This window comes from Agelaius phoeniceus, chromosome 10, assembly GCF_051311805.1.
Source record: "Agelaius phoeniceus isolate bAgePho1 chromosome 10, bAgePho1.hap1, whole genome shotgun sequence".
Taxonomy (NCBI): Eukaryota; Metazoa; Chordata; class Aves; order Passeriformes; family Icteridae; genus Agelaius; species Agelaius phoeniceus.
This window is the reverse complement of record NC_135274.1, coordinates 11,198,611-11,216,446: the sequence shown is the minus strand read 5'-3', so window position 1 is coordinate 11,216,446 and position 17,836 is coordinate 11,198,611. Positions and strand designations below refer to the sequence as shown.

Genomic DNA, 17,836 nt, shown 5'->3' with positions numbered 1-17,836 from the left:
TGGGTTGGACCAGCGCTGTTAAGTCTTCCTGACATGACAGATTGTGTTGTGTGGTGTGGATTCACTAGTGGGAGTCTGTGCAGTTTCAGACAACTTGGCACTGCACTCTCTTTCTGTGTATTAACATATATTTAAGTATGCAGCCCAAATCCTGCTTTTAATGTCAGCTCAACTTAGAGCAAGTTAACTGAGTAAATAAGAGTAGCTTTTTTTGTAACTGTCTTAGAATTTGGCTTCATAATGCTAACACTGTTTTCCTCCAAAGTACTTATTATATTAGAAAACACTTTAAGTATGTCAGCCAGCCCAAAGGCTGCAGCTGCAGTCTGATAATAAATGCAAGCTAATGAACAGAATTTCTATCTGTAGCACATCTCTTAATTCCAATAGAACATAAACACATATCAAATAGGGCATAGGATCTCATTTTCTACACCAAGTGCTCCAATTTATTGGCTTCCTGAGTAGCTAATAAAAATGTTCCAAGACCACAGGGAACTTCTGCTTTGGAAGCATCTTAGAAAACACTAATGTGAGTAGTAGAATACCACAAAAAATTGATAAAATTGCTGTATAAGTGAATAAGTAGCACCATAGCATCCTTTAGGAGAAGAGGTTTTAGTGTTCAACAATGAAGGACTGTTAATGGTCTTTGAGAAGTTCTCCTTAATGGAGAATGAACATTTCACTTCTCATTACAGGACACTTCTGAAAACAAAAGCACCTTTAGTGTATTCGAAAGGCAGTTGTCAGAAACAGAAAGTAAATCAATGTAGTTGCCAACAGCCAGGCTTAGTGACCTTTAATGTTCCAGGTTTTAGAATAATTAGATTTATAATAATTGTTTTGATCTTGGCTAATATTATTACATGGTTCAAAAATACTTGCACAACATGTCAACAGACAATTCTTTTGGCAATAAATATTACAGTGGAGTTATTAAATCTGCTGAATAATATAATTAAAAGTAGCATACGGTGTTCCACCAGGTCTGGTTGTCACCTGAATTTTGAGTTTGCAGTTTCAGATTGTGTGCCATTTTTGCTGCTGCAACTGTATGCCTGGCTTGATAACACAGTGACAATCCAAGGCTTAAACTGTACATTCCCAAGGGACTTGAGCTGCTCTTCTGTGTGTAAAATACTAAGGAGCAAAAATACTTCCTGCACTACATTCCACTCTTGGGAAAGTCTTCATGAAAGTTTTGCTATCCTCCCCCTTCAAGCAAAACCTTTGATGTGACACTGACACTGTGTTTGAGGGTGTCTTTCAAACAGGGATGAGTGCTTATGTGTTGCCAAAAATGAGCTGCAGCTGAGCCCAAAGCTCTTCTGACTGTGGCTCTGGGATGGACTCGTTGATTTGTGATAAGTAATCCTCTGAGGCTTCTGTGGTGCAGACAGCCATGTGTATTCCTCTGTAGAATGCTAGGAAATTTGCTTGTGTTTCCTATGGGATATTGGAGGCTCAGCTGCAGTTGAACTTGTGACACTCTGACCTCAGCTCACTGGCTGCACTGATGCTTGCCAGGATCCCTGGCGAAAGGAGCCTGTGCTGACTCAGTGGGGCTGTGGCTGTGCTCTGTTTCTCCTTGTGCCAGACAGGTGAGCACAGAGGGGGCCAAAGAGCCTCTCAGCTTGCTACTGTCTCTGTCCTTGCTAAACTCTGGAGCTGGTAGCCTGCAGTGCATCTGAATCAGCTGAAAAGCTAAAGTTGGAAGGCTTCCAAAGATCAACAGAAACATCCTATTTCTGCTTCCCCTTCTTTATCCATAAAGACTTTTCAGGTGTTATTTGAAGCAGAGGAGCTCATGAGCTCATTGTCTCCATTGCCTGCTCTTTGCCTCCAGCAGATAGACTCTTACAATTTCCCAGTGCAAGGGGATCCCTGCAGTTTCCTCCCTTGAATATGGTCTGTGTGAATGTTAAAGAATGGCAAACAGAAATTATAGCTAATGGCAAACAGAAATTATAGCTAATGGCTTTTGTATTTGACAGGGCACAGCCTGTGAACTGTTCAGAGCCCTTAACCTGTTTATAAAAGCCAACAGAATCTCCATGTTTTTCAGAAGTCCCAAAAGATGTGAGGCCAAGAATGCATAACTATTCTAGAAATGGATATTGGTGAAGTGAAGCAGAGTGCCCAGAGATGTCATGGTCATATCCCTCTCAGGATGTCAACTTTTGGGTGATGTTCACATGCCTTGGGTGATACTGCATCTTACCTGACTTCTGTCCTCCCCTTAGTCTGTGTGACCCAATTTCCCAGAAAAAAATAGCAGCTCTAAGTTCATTGCTAAAGAAATACTGTAGAGAGGACCACTCAGAACAGCTCACAGGAAAAGAAAGTGTGGCCACTGCATTCCTTAACCATGTCTCTGGTCTTAACGAAATCTTGGCTGCTGCTGCATACCAAAAAGAATTTGAGTCTCATTCATCACTTCCTATTTGTCTTAAAGTGAATGCTGTAGATGGGATCAGATTACCATGGCACAAAACCCTTTTGTGTTACTTTGCAGTGACACAGTTTTGCACCAAGATGTTATGGATTCCTGTTTTCAAGAGCAGCTTGTGGCAGCTAGGATTTCGAAAGCTTTAGGACGCTTTCCAGCACAAATGGCATGTTCCTCAGCAGTCCTGCAGCTCCCACAGGCCAGGCAGCAGCAGTAGACCAGAGGCAGCTGAGGAAAAGCCCCTCCTCAGCTGAGGCAGCAGGGCATGCCCTGGTAGTGGGAAGAGATGGCAGAGCTAATTGCTTTGTGCTGCATGCTCTTTTTACCAAGGTGGATGAAGAAATGGCAGTAGTGTGTTTAGAAGATAGCTTTCACTATTTTGTATGTACTCGCTAAGAGTACAGCCAACTATTTTTGTAACTTTGTTGTTTAACTGTTTACAAATCAATTTTGGGAAATAAGTTCCCAGATTGTTGCTTACATTGGTTTCATTCCCTGTTCATTGTGTGTACTGTATGTTGGTCACAGAAATCCTAGACTGTTTGCTTGATAGAATTGTTTTACAAGAAGAATAATGATAGACTGGCTTGGGTTGGAAAAGACCTTAAAGATCATCTCATTCCAACCCCTCTGCTATGGGCAGAGACAGCTCCCACTAGACCAGGTTACACGGTGCCCCATCCAGCCTGGCCCTGAATACTTCCAGAGTTGGGGCATCCACAGTTTCTGTGGACAGCCTGTGCCAAGGTGTCACCACCCTCACAGTAAAGAATCTAATCTAAACCTACCATTTTTCAGTTTAAGGCCATTATCCCCTATTCTCTCCTTGTGAAGAGTCCCACTCCAACATTTTTGTAGCTCCCCTTTACGTACTTTAAGGTGCTGTAAGATGTCCCCCGAGCCATATCTTCTCCAGCCTGAGCAACCCCAACTCTCTCACCCTGTCTTCATAGGAGAGGAGCTGCAGCCCTCTGAGGATTTTCATGGCCTCCTCTCGACTTGCTTCAGCAGATCCACATCCCTCTTATGCTGGGGACCCCAGGGCTGAGTGCAATACTCAAGGTGGGGTCACACTGTGGGTGTGACTGCCCAGCCAATTGCATACCCACTACCAGTGATCCATCCACTAAATCTGTGTTTCCAGTTTAGAGACAAGGGTGTTGTGTGGAACAATGTCAAACGCTCTGCACATGTCTAGCCAGACCATGCCAGTCGCTCTTCCCTTCCTCACCAACACCTACACAAACACCCAGTAACAATGAATAGCCATAAATGCTATTATTTATGCATGAATTGTCTCTCTAGCATTCTAATATTAGCATTTGTATGAAGGAGAGTAATTCCCACAATATTGTGAAACAAAACTTTTGAACAGATATTTGTGTGTTGAATATGATGAGAATATTTAAACATCTGGTATTTGACTGAATATAAAGTAGAAGCATGCATTTGCTTTTATGATTTCATCAGAGAGAGCTCAGGGGGTAATTTTCAAAGGCACTGAAGACAGAAGAAGTAGCTGAGACTCAGAAGTTTTATGATGGAGAACTGTGCTTGAGGAGACATGAATTCCAGTATGTTTTTGTACTGAATTGGAACAAAAAGCGACATTTCAAAATTTTCCACTCAAAGGAAAATGGGAAAACATGGTTTAAGTTTTCCTAAATGAAAGAGGTGTCATAACTTCTGACTCCTGGCTCTGCCATGCTTCTTTGGGGCACTCTGGGAAGCTCCCAACCTGTTAGAAGCAGCTGGGGAAGCTCCCTGAAGTACCAAGGGTTGCTCAGGTTGGTGCTATGGTGGCTGTCAGGCTCCAAAACCAGTGGAGGAAATCAGGAAGCCCTGAATATGTCAGCTATAATTGGAGGGTTTCCAAGCATTATCCTTCTCATTTGCTCTGGCAGTCATTGTGGCAAGGTTGTTGTCCAGTGCAGGATCTGGGAAGGTGGGTTTGCAGCAGTGAATCAGGCTAAGGGAAGGAAACACAGTTGTGCTTCCAACAGGAATCTGCTTGTCTTGGGTAGATGTCACACCCTTTCTGAGAGATATTCATACATCACTATCTTCCATAAGCTGTTTCACCGTGGAATTCACCTGTTGGAAAGACAATGAGGTTTGGATATCAAATTGTTACAGTCTTTTGGAGAATTTCACTTGAAGTTAAAAATGACTCCATTAAAAATCATTTCAGGTAAGCAGTCTTCCCTTCCCTGCCCCATTACCTGACAGGGAAATGAGCAATTTGGCTCGATTTGGTTTGTGGTTTTACTTTGTAGATTATATTCCCACTCTCACTTGATATACCCAGAAGCTTTTAGATATTATTAGCTTGTGCTTGTGAAAACATTTGGAACAGGATTTTTAAAAAGCTATGCCAGTTTGCACCTATTTGGGGTCTGTTTACTCATTTTTAGGGGATAAATACAGCCTTGTGAAGTTTTGGCAGTGTTAAGGGGCAGCTAAAGCAAGCATGATAAACAAAATTTAGACAACCTGTAATCGAATTTCTTTTTTTAAATGAATAGGGAAAATTATTTTATCCTATTGGGTGACATTGAGAACCAACTTGTCTATTGGCCAATGGTGTAAAAAGTAGCAATCCAGACTCCTGTATTGGAACAGGGAAAAGGAATCCATTACAGAAAAATAACAAGGGCATGTGAGGGTTAAGCTGAAGAATGTACCAGCACAGTTCAGTAGAAAAAGGAAGGCATGCAGGGAAAGCTACTACTGACATTTATTTGTTTCTTTCAAGTATTTTACCTTGAAAAGTGGAGCTATTTCTCATTTTTATTTTCTCATAAAATAGGCCAAACATTCAGTGGAGAAGGAGAGTTGGTGGACTTGTTGTTTTAATAATGAACATATGCCTGCATGTGTGTGATTTCTTTTTTATGCTTTATAATTGGCATAAACTCCTCATGTGACAAGTCTTCAACTTTAACTACTGAACTTGTGCAGACATCAAAAGTCATTGTGGAATTTCAGACCTTTGATGTTTGTTTTAACAGCAGAGCTGATGGCTGCTAAGGAGTAGCTACCAGGAACAAACAGATTTTCTAGGTCTCATCACACACAACTTTTCTCCCCATTTCTGACATTTTTCAAAGTTGTACAAATGTTCATGGTGCCTAGTTGTATGCACTTCTGTTGTTTCTGATGTTCATAATGAGAATTTGGCCTAGAAACAAAAAAAATCTGATATTAAAACCAGCCAGTCCTGCCCTCCACCCCCAAGGTTTCACAATATTGTGTAGTGAATTTTTTATAGACATTTAGTCTTAGTCTTGCATGTCCTATTTTGCCTAAGTTGTATCTTCCTAACTCTAAGTTCTCATGGATGTGTATTCACTTGCTTTCAGTAATATTAAACCCAACCCCTCCCTGCAAAACAGAACCCCAAACCAAAATCCAAAGCCAACAAACAAACCATATTTATTATCTGAAGTCTTACAGACAGGTTTGGTCTCACTTTTTCCTCCTATTATAACTCAGCAATCCTGAATACTCTTTCAGTGCAAGTACAAGCAGATTCTATCAGCTAAGAGCCTCCAATTCATGTGGCACCAACAACACACAGATCTGTAGTGTGCATGAACTATTCTTGAGTTGCACTGTTAGGGAAGAGGAGTTACAGATGGCAGTGGAAGTGAAATTGCAAAAAGGAAGAAAAAAATAATGGGTAAGGAATGAGGGTGAAAGAAAAAAGGAGAACAAAAGAGACAAGAAAACAAAAAGAATGGGAGAGAAGGAACCAGAGGTACAGAACAGTGTTTTTGTCCTTGCCTAGGCTGCTGTTTAAGTTGCTCTGGGTGAATCCAGCTGCTTTATGTAGCAGGGACTGCAAACAGAAATTCTGCTGGGTTCAGACAACCCTTTTGAGAAACAAAACAAAGGAAAGCTTCCTGTTAGTCTGGAATCTACTTCATAGGATGATCTCCTTCCACATTGTGGCTCTTGAGTGGGTTTGGTGGGAAGGGCCAGCCTAGCACTGCACATGAGACCCAGTACCCTGGGGATCTGAAATCTGGGCTGTGTGAGAGCCTCCATGGGCAACCCTCCTGTCAGGAGCAGGCAGGATGCCTGTGACCCTGTGCTGATCTGCTCTGTGCCTGCAGTCTGCTGACCCAGGCCATGAACTTTCCCTGCTCAGGGCTGCAGGCATGTCTGCTCCAGCTCCCTTTCCCTTACCTTTGCACAGGCATGGATTGTTTCTGTCAAATACAGTGCTAAGCACCTTAGGAGATTTCTGTGCTTGTGCGTATTTAAGTAAGAGGATTAAAAACAATAGTTCAGTGTCTGGGACACTCCCAAAACAGTGTCCTTATTTGGCTTCTTGCTGAGGTGTGAATACTTTTTTGATGATGGAAAGTAATTTTCATCAGTGTTTCTAAGAGGTTTTCAGGCTGAGACATGATTGTCAGACTTCTCTGAGTAAGGAATATGAGGACATGTTCCTGCAGCCTCATATATGAGCACCATGCACACATTGGTTCATTTCTGTAGTAAGTAGCCATCACTGCATAGCATCTTAAAGGCTTTTTTTTTCCAAGAACATCTGCAATCTGCTGGATTCAACTGACTGCTGGTGTTTGTGTTTGGCTCTAACAGATCTATAAGCGCATGAACTGTCCTGTGTGTCCAGCAGAAACTGCTGATCATCTGCAGAGACCATGAACAGCACTTAATTGAGCTGATGGAAATTTTCAGTTAGAGCCCTGACTTCATAGCTGTTACAGTGATGTGTCTGTATCAGCAGTGTGATGGTATGAAGAGATTCCCCTGCAACAGTCCATGTCATTTCATGAATAATTAACAAATGCAGATATGTAACTCTTTATGAGTGACACAGAAACATGTGAACAGCATTCACTTCACCAATTTCAGATAAAATGGTTTCTTTGCTTATCTCAGCTCATCCCCCTGGGTATCATAGACCTATGGAGCCTACTGTCTGAATCCAAGTTATTCTCTGGAACAACAGGCAGTATTTTCAATTGACTGTGCAATAAACACGGCAATACAGATGTTTCAGACAAAATGTAGCTCCCTAAGGACAAAACTCTGCAAAAGGATTAAAAAAGTCTGTAACCCCATGAAGGGGTGAGGAGCAGCTGCAAGTGGGGTTTTCCAGAGTTCAAAGAACCACCCTAGAACACATGGCCCATCCTGGTTAACACCACCCAGAGCAATGGTATGTGGTCACCTGTAATAACCAGGTATCAATTGGGATTAGCTTTTCAGGTGAGCAAACCTTTAGCAGGAATTGGAGCAGAGCTTTTGGGATCACAGCAAGGTACTTTGCCTTCTGTCACAGAGCATGATGTGTCTAATTTAGTCTGAGTGGTGGGTGGAAATGCTTACACAGCAGCTTCAGGAAAAGGAGGTGGAAGAGACACAACAAACAGTTATAGCCTGGTGGTAAAGATGCCTGCCTGCCAGGACAAATGTATGGGTGTGAAATCTTCTTGAGATAAGATGCAAATTGGCTCAGGTGGAACAAGTGTAGTATAGTGGCTACTTCTGGTTTGTTTGGGACTATTTCACAAAGTCAGGGCCTAAGCTTCCACTAGCTTAAAGGTGAGGCATCCCTTTGAACATCAGTTTAAGTTGTTAAACCACAAAATGCAATTCTCCAAACTCCATGCTAGTTCCAGTGCATCAGGGAGGTGTATAACTCTCTTCTCTCTCTGATGTTCAGAAGCATCTCTGACACTCACTGTTCTATGCCACCACAATCAAGCTCTGCTGCTGCCAGGTACCAGAAATTTGTCTGGTGCTTGTACTTTGACAGAAGTGAAACATCTGATGATGTGCAAGAGCCCAGCTCACCTGCCTGCTGAAAATTCAGCAAACTGAAGGCTCTGCACAAACCACAGTGGATCTGCAAATCCTGCTCTGCAAACAGCTACCCTTGGAATAGCAATGGGAAAGATGCATCCTCAGTGACTCATGTGAGGGGAAACAAACTGCACAGCTGCTGCAAGCTCCAGGGGCAAGAGAGGAAAGTGGCAATAAGGAGATCACCTGTTCAGTTTTCCGTGTAAATCTGTCCTGGATGGAGCCCTTGCCCTGTGTTGCAAACTCTGAAATTGGATCCCAGGAGGGTTCAAAGTGTGTTGGCTCAGCTGCTCTGTCCAGCAGGCTCAAACCTATTTTGGTACAGAGAGGCTGAGGATCAGCAGTTTCTTTCCTCCTCTCTTTTCAGAACTCTCCTGCTTCATACTCCTTAGGTCAGAGAGAAAGAATGTCTCTTACTCTCCTCCAGATATTTTGTGTACTTATATAGGAAGCAGGAGATTTGTTGCTCCAAAATCAATTTGGGCATTTTTGCACAAAAAATACAGAAAATTATTTGCAGAATACAAAAAATACCATTTAAACCATGAACTGAAATGTGGGGATTCCGCCAAACCAGAGGCTGCTTACTGTAGTGTGCTCCTTCCCTCTCTTGAGCCACAGACAGACTGTGATATTGTGCTGGTTTCCTTTTCAGGGATAATATGGTTTTGTGATCATCTACAATGGTGCAAGTAGTACCTCAGTCAGCTCAGTCATTATTAATAAAATGTACCTAAAGTAGGCTTTTGTTTTTATTGGTTTTAAAGGGCAGAATCTGAGCTCCTGAACTTTGTTTTAATTTTTCACAATGAGTAATTAATACTTTTACCTGCTGTTCAGTTCTTTTATGGGCTAAATAAACAGCTGGTTTAAATAATCACTATTCTGTTAAGCCTGGCACAATGATGCTAGTGTAAACCATTGAACAACTTGGACCTATTTGACTTTTTAAAGTATTCAAAAAAAATTTTTACACTTGCTGAAAAATAAATTAACAAGAGACGTAGTGCATATCCTTGAGGAGTCTACCCATAACAAATCAGGTTCATAAACAAGTGAGAGGTGGAGCAGAACAGAAAATCTGGCAGGAAACAGATCTTACTCTAAGCTGACAACTGCTCATATGGCAAACTGTAGAAAATATCATTACAAAAAATATATAACAGGTGTATGGATCCTTTAGCAAGCAGGAGACAGAACTCTTGATGGAATAATATGAACATGCTCATCACACAGCACAGGAAATTATTTATATTTGCTAAGATCCTTTCTGCAGAAAAAAAATCACCAATAGAAATGTACACATGCAGAATGTTACCACAGCAGGAATGATAAATTCTAGAACATTTCAGCTGCTAAAGACATTGCTTTGCTTATGGCAAGGCATTCCTTTACAGCCAGCCAAAGCAGCAGGATCTGTACATGGCAAGGGGGAAGTTTGTACTGTGGGGCATAATCCACTTTAATACCTGGGACATGAATGTCCCTGGTCCCAGTCACTCCAGACCCATTGTACCATTATATACTTATTTATTAGAAATTCACTCCAAGTGAAAATTAGACCTTGCTAAAGCAGAGACTGAATGCTCTCCTATTCCTGATCATTCATATTTCACTTATTCTGAATCTCAAAAATCTTGCACCTTCCTTGTAGATAATGTTTATTTACCTGTAGCACAGTGTACAGTGAAGCCAGTAATCTGTATCTTCAGTGCTGCAGTTAATGGACCATGACAGGAGGGGTTTTCAGGGACCTGGGATGCAGCTAATGATATCTTAATTCTTTTTTCTTAAGCGCGTAGGGTTTTGAGTCTTGAAACTGTATTTGAATGTGTATTAGCAAATCAAGATGGAGGAAAAGTTACACATGTTTAATTTTTACATCAGCAAATGGATGGAACTTTTAAGTTGAGTACAACAGAGAGCATGTAACTGTTGTACTTAAATAGTTAGAAAGCAATTTACAGTACTGAAACAATCTCAAGTATGCCAGCCTTCATATTTATTACTCTCTCTCCATCCCTTTTTCTTTCTACATGCAAGTAAAGAAAGCTGACTGCCAGAGATATTACTGATGGTATTTTTCTTTACTAGACAAACAAAGACTTAAAGTTGCTATGGAAATACACAAATCTCACAGTTCATACATTTATCAAAAGAGAATCATCATCATCACATAATATTTATAGAGTGCACCCTGTCTCCTACATGCTTATCACGAGACTCTTAATGTTGAACAGAAAAATGAGCTGCACTATTTCATCGATGTCATGTCCATTGATCAGTGCCTATGTGACCAATTTCTCTTTTTAATGGTGTTTAAGGTGAAAATCACAGTCCCCAAACCCCAAATATGCAGGTATTATTTCAGAAGGCCATGGCTCTCCAGAAAGCCAGCTCTCTGAATTTTTTATATTTTTGCATTATATTTTGTTTTTATTAATGAACATTTCTTTGAGTGAGTTTGATTTTATTCCCCATCCTCCTCCTTCTGTAAACACAGAAAAGAAGGCAGTATTTTTTTTTTATGATAATTTGAGATGTAGTAGCTCATTGCACCAGATGTTCTAGTGCTGCTGTAAAACTTCCAGTATCTTTATCTTCCTTCTTTCTAACTTTGGATCCCCTTTGATCTTTAGAGGCTTCTGGGGCAGTTGCATGAGGTTAGATTAGAAACTGGTTCCCATATTTGAACATGTGAGTGCTGATGAACTAAAGACCCCCAAAGCTTTCTTTGTTTATGTGGCATGGATACAAACATGTCATCATCCCTTGCCTTGGTTCTAGTTCTCAGATTTATTTCTGAATGGCTTTTGCATGAGCTTTTCTGTCACGTATTTCAGTTTCACAGATTACCGGCACCATTGGAGCAAATCATCTGAGCACTGAATGTGTAAGCAAAACTGAGATATCCAACATTTGTATAAAGGCAAATACATTTTAAAAAAAAGTCAAAATGAGCAAATCCTGAAGCAAAACTATTGAGTTGATAGCCTTGAAGAAAAAAAAAGGCACAAATCTAAAATAGTTGTGAATTTGCAATGTAGGAATGGCACCAATCCAGAAATTTATTGAGTATTTTGGTCGAGGAGTTTTTAGTGCAATCATTTCAAATATTTGCTTTGTTTCACAGTGCTGTGTTTGCATTGGTATTCATGAAACTCTGAAGTTTGTTAGTGATGTGATCAGAACCCCAAACCCCTGGTTTTGAGGTGAACATTCCCATGCCTATGTTGTCAGGAGTGAACTGAGAAGCCTGACACATGAATGGAGTAAGAATATCAGAAGCAAGTGGATCAAGACAGTTCTTTGTCATCTGATTTCCTAAGGAAATATGGCTTGCATATTGTACTTTGTGGTTAATTTCAGTTTTAAAGGGATGAGTTATCAGAAAAATGTTATTCTCTCAAAACTTTGTGTAATAAATGAGAGGAGTATATATAAAGAAGATCCCATAATTCTGTCCTGTACATTTTCTACCAATGTAGAAGGCTACATGCTGAGTTCACACATTATTTGGCACTGCTGTGTACATGGAAGGAGTACTTTATAACTACCCAAAACTCTGAAAAATCTTCTGCCAGAGTTTGCAGGATCCTGATTTTAGTAGTTCTAATGTCATGGTACTGTTTGCATTTTCCCTTTGTCCCTCACCTGCAGAGAAAGTTTTCACTGAGTAGATGATCAATCTTAAAGTAGAGTCAGCCTGGCAAGAGAAAGCATCGTGGTATAACTTGTTTCATGTCAATGAGCTCAACAGGTGTGAGGCAAGATAAATGGCACATTGCTAATAACAGCTGACCAAATTTCAACCAGATACAGGTCTTTCAACTGTCATCCTTCCTTGCAGTCTGCTCTGGGGGTAGGGATTCTTAACACAATTGCTGGCCTCAGCTATAGGATTTTTGTTCTTATTTTAAAATGCTATTGATCCATAATGTATGTAACAGTCACTGGGGGAATTGAAGAAGCCATGGAATTATATAATTGTTTATGTTGGAAAAGACTTCTAACATGCACTGCAGAGTCCAACATGCACTCTTTCTAGATTTAGTGTATGTTTCTTTTGATAAGGATCACTATTTTCTATATCCTTTTTAGCTAATGTGCTGTCTCTTCTTTTGCAGGCCAGTGATTGGCTTAGATACTGGTTGGACAGACAGGTGATGATACAATTAGTTACAATTAAAAGACAAGATCTAATTTCATTGTGTAACTTAGCTACTTGTCTTTTCTTAATTAATTGCATTTTAGGGTAGACACACTATAAACTAATCAGTCTATTGTCCTATGCCTGCTAATTTTGTAATTAATTATTATTGCTAGGGATGAGTGAACAATTTCTAAAAAAAACTTGATGACTTTTGCCTTTTTCCTATTAATTAATCCTGTACAAAAATAAGGGTTTTCTGAAATTGGCTTTTTATTTTACTGTTATTCAATGAGTTACTCTTCATCAGTACCCAACACACAGTTGATCACAACCTTTGAAGACTGAAATAAATTGCATTTTGGCCAGAATCAAATGAGCATGTTACTTGTCACCCCCCTTTTTTAATAGTGTGTTCCTTGAAGTTCTGGTTTTGATGTTGTTGTGTTTTTTTTTTCAGGTTTTTTTATGGTTATAATCACTAATGTGATATTTACTTTGTATCAGTGTTCTCCCAACATTTAGCTATTGTTTGTTTTTTTTATTTATTTGGAACATTCTTGCCTGCTAACTTGTTTGGTAGCACATCAAAAGGCACAAGACAAATGAAGAAAGAAGCTGGAGAGGTTTGTTTTGGAAGGCTGTGAGATCTGCAGTTTTTCTACTGGGTACCATCCCTATTAAATAGTTTGTGGAACCAGGCAGTGCAAATCCAGCTCTGCTATATCCTGACATGGCATCTCTGCACCCAAGCAGTGTTTCATGATTTGAGGGGTTTTTGTAGGCTGCCTCAGTGCTGCCTCCATTGAGGCAGTAATGGTGTGTTGCAGACATCTCCTTTTGTTTACCTGTGGTTTTCCACTGTCCGTTCATCCCTCTTGAATTTCTGCTCTGCTTTCTTGGCAGAATGAAGTAACTGGTAAGCTGGGCCCCACTCAGGCCAGGTTTGCATTTTGTGTTTGACTTGGGCCTGAATCAATGTTTATGTCGCCATTTACCAACCATCCCCCCTGTTAAATAAACAGTGTCATTGACCTCAGCCTGGTCAGTGACACTGGGGTTTCTCTTCTGAGAAGCAAAGATCCAGCTTTCCTGGACTTGAGGTGTGCTCAGATGCTTTGATGCAATGTCAACACAAGAATCTGCTTTAATAGCAGAGAGCAGCAGCTGAGAGGTGGCACAGCCCAGCTCCTCAGTGCCTCTGAGCTCTTAGGCAGTGGAAGGAAGGGAAGCACTCCCTCTGTCCTGCCATGGGCCACAGGGCTTTGGGCTACCTCATACTGACTGCTCTGGAGCAGAGGAGGAGCAGTCATACTGCTGGGCTGCAAACCCAGCTGAGGAGGGGTTGAGAAGTTTCCCTTTTCTGCCTCTGGGCTCTCAGGTGCCTTCTCTCAGCAGGGAGGCATGCTGGCTCTAATTTGGACTTGAGCAGCAACCAGAGGAGACTGGCCAGGCCCCTGAGCTCAGGCTTCAGGCCAAATGTACAAGGTAGACATGTCCTAAGAGATGAGAGTGAAACTGTGAGCCTGGATTTCACTGGCAGAACCCACAGAGTCATTCTACCCCCTGTATGCAATAACTCATTTTGGACAAAGCTGTTGGACTGTGTATGTCCTCCAGTGTGACATTCCTGGTGAGCCCCCAGCTCAGCCCTTGGGCTCTGTTGCCATAGCTCTGTTTTGCTGCTGTTTGCCATTCCTAGCTGATAACCTTCTGAGGTTCCCATTACTTCACACTCTCAGTGGATGCCCAGAATCCAGTTCAATTGCTTCCCATCTTTTCTGGTGTGTACTTCCAGCCCCTGAGCTCTCCTGCTGCCTTGTCAGATAACACTCCACCTCAGCACCTCCCCTGAGGCTCCTCAGTTTCCAGGCTACCTTTGGTATTTGTTTTTCTTGGTCTCCTCATTCCCAGGAAGGCAGAGCTATTATGGACTTGTCTCGGGGAAAAGACCAAACCATTTGAATTTTCTTTTTTATCTCTAATGAGCTTCTCAGGGGTGAAATCAGATTGCTGTGTTAGGCATAGAGTTTCTGACAAATGTCTTCAGCAAACATCCAATGGCAGAGTGTGCACTACTGCATTTTACAGGACTGAATTTATTTTGGAGAATGACGTTTGCTTTCTGACAAAATGGCTGTTGTTTTCAGCAAGGTGGGTCCAACACAACTGCTTTGGATGTAGCTAGGAAAGACATGAAATGAGGAGCCTCTACTCCCTCCTAATGTGGAACTAAGTGTCACAGCAGCTCTGGGTAGGTTTGCATAAACATGACAGGGATCTGAAGATTTTCTGGAAGGAACATGGCAGATGAAACCCTTGCTTACCTTATTCTACTACAGAGACAAACTGGACTGGCAGCAATCTCATGCTCTGAGCTGAGTCAGAGGGAAGGATTCACTCAATCCTTGGGAAGTGGGTGGTGGACTTGAGAACACCCAGGCAGGATTTCACTTTCCCTGAATAATTCTGTAGTGGTTCTGATGTGAAATTTTATTCACAGATTTCTGTCTTTCAAGTCTACATTTCCTCCTGCCATGTATGCTACACTTGGAATATACTTACGGTATTTCATTACAGTTGTTATAGTTAAAGATTTTTCTTTTCCATACTTTTAAAAGTGATCAGTGTTTCATGGGTCTGGAGTTCTTCTAATATCAACTTCGTGCTACTTCATCTACTTCATGTGTATCACAATTCAATGCAGTGAAGTCCAAACTGCTCTTCCCTAGATAGTTTATTTATTTTCTAACAGCATTAAGCTGTTAGAAAATAAATAATAATAAATAAAATAATAAAAATTTAAATAAATAATAATACATAAAAATAATAAAAATAAAATACATAATAAAAAATAAATTTTGCATTAAGCTCCTTTTTGTCTTATGCCATCCTTATAGTAATTCTGTTACGCCATTGGAGCTTGCACACGGATGGAGGCTGAATTTTCCAGAACCATTTGTCTGTTTGCCAGCTCTATATTGGCCTGTCAGCTAAGGTTAGTCAAGGAGGCCAATGGCATCCTGGCCTGTAGCAGCAGTGGTGTGGCCAGTGGGGTCAGGGCAGTGACTGTCCTCCTGTACTGGGCACCAGTGAGGCCACTCCTCAAATCCTGTGTCCAGTTCAGGGCTCCACAGCACAAGAAAGAAATTGAGGTGCTGGGAAAGGAATTGGGGAAGGGTCTGGAGCACAAGTGTGCTGAGGAGCAGCTGAGGGAACTGGGGGTATTTAGTCTGGAGAAAAGGAGGCTCAGGGGAGACCTTATTGCTCCCTACAGCTCCCTGAGAGGAGGCTGTAGCTAGGTGGGAGTTGGGCTCTTCTCCCAGGTAACAAATGACAGGACAAGAGGAAATGGCCCTAAGTTGCACCAGGGGAGGTTTAGATTGGATATTAGTAAAAATTTCCTCACTGAAATGTGATCAGGCATCAGAACAGGCTGTCCATGGATGTGGTGCTTGGGGATAGGCTTTAGTGGTGGACTTGGCAGTGCTAGGTTGACAGTTGGACTTGATCTTAATGTGTTTTCCAACCTAAAGTTTCTATGACTTTGTAATTTAGCTAGGTATTGCTAAACTAGAACCCTTTATATGTGTCTTTTCTTTCTTATCACAGGAGCTTGCTTCTTCAATATTGTGAAATAAATCTCCCTTCTCAGGGGCACAGGTGGAGATGTCTCCTCCTGTGCTTACACCTCCCAGCTGTCCATGCTCTATCCTGTGCCTCCAATCAGTCCCTCTCTTGCTCTGGGGTCTTGCAGCCACTACTGACACCTTGGTGCTTTCCCTCAAAGATTCCCAGAATTTTTCATCTCTTTGTATTGAACAGCAGCACAAAGGTTTTGAGTGGATTTGATTCTCTTTCATACCCTTCCATGGTCACAGCTTTTCCAAGTGCAGTGATAGCTTCTGGGATATAAAGTACTCCTAATACTAGCAGTATTTTGCCTTCTGACTAGCTGGTAGTAGTAACACTTCTCACCAGTAGTCCAGAGTAGAGCAATAACAAGCAGTCAGTTGTTTAAGCCATCATAACCATTAGTCTTATTTTGCTTTAAAAATAATTTTCTGAAACTCAGGTTTGGCTCTTTGCTTTTTGTGTTATGCTATAATAAGGTTTTCAAATACTTCAATGGAAAGTTGCCTTAGACTCGAGCCAAATTGCAATCTGGATAGAGCACAAATGCAGGTTTGCAGTTTGTAAATCAAGATAATGGATGCAGGATAGTATGGTGTCACATTTTAGAAATTTATTAATCTTTATAACCAATACCTATTTTGGTATTATTCATAAGTTTTATGGGATTACAGGATATTTCTGTTTGGTTTCTGGCCTGGAAATATTTCTGGGTTGACTTGAAACATTTAATTTGTCATGAAACTAAATGTTTCATTCCATCTTCCTATTGCTTTGCCCTTTAATTTTTTTTTTTTGTTAGAAAGGTCATTTGAAACAAAAAGCCTAAATGGTTTATTTTGTATTCCCTTTTTTACAGTTGGAAAAATTTGCTAAATTGGGTTTGCATTTAAAAACTTTTTTTTTGCAGTATACTGTTTGCCAAAATAACCACACTAGTCATCTTGGAATAGTCTTTTACTTACATTGGTTTCTATCAAAATTTTCAGTGGAAGATCTGCCATATGCCCTTTGCAATTAAAATAAGCGATGCACTGTCTTAAAAAACCCCAAACAAACAAACAAAACCCCTCACAAGGCAATAAATACCCCTGCCCCCAAATCAATAGACAAAACCCCCAGGCTTTAATATGCTCTTTAATGATTCAAATATTCAGGAACTACTGTTGATATGTGTGTAGTAAATTTGAAGTCTGCTTTGAGGTACATGTTGGTGATCCTCAGAAACCTGACTGGGGCATGCTGACAAGCAAAACTTAGAGTGATTTTGTGACACTTGGAGCAGAATTTGTTCTGTAAATAACAACAAAAAGTTGTTTACATTGATATGCTAAGCCCAAAGAAACTGCTATGGATGTGTCAGCAATCCCAACTTTTTCTTATTATGAAAGTAGCAATAAAAGGAAGAGATTAAATGCAAACAAAAAGCTCTGAGAGGACTGTAGGGCTGACTGAAAGGAACAAAATCTGATGGCTAGAATGTCATGCTGCAGCTGTGCCCCTGGACTAGAATTCAGGTGTTATTTCCTGCATGGCTGGGAAAGGTTGCAATTCTTCCTGGAAACAGGATGGGCTGAACAGGAGGCACAATAGCTGCCTCTAGTGTGCTAGGACTGGCTTTAGTCACATTTATATTTACTGGTTTGCATCTTGGTAATTTAGGTTTAGTCATCTAATTTCACTCTTTTATGTGTCTGATAGCCTTCACCAAAGGAAGGTTTTCCCATTCATGATACAAGGTATGCACGCACACTCTTTAT

General features: G+C 40.9%; 1 long non-coding RNA gene across 3 annotated transcripts in view; it reads right to left on the bottom strand.

Annotated features, from left to right (window-relative positions):
• Nucleotides 1-369: 369 nt before the first annotated feature.
• The window catches only part of LOC143694877 (uncharacterized), a 94,712-nt gene continuing 77,245 nt past the window's right edge, over nt 370-17,836 (bottom strand). For all 3 annotated transcript variants that reach the window (XR_013183613.1, XR_013183612.1, XR_013183614.1), the window contains one exon: nt 370-4,546. This is a non-coding gene — a long non-coding RNA (uncharacterized LOC143694877). The remainder of the gene's footprint in view (nt 4,547-17,836) is intronic.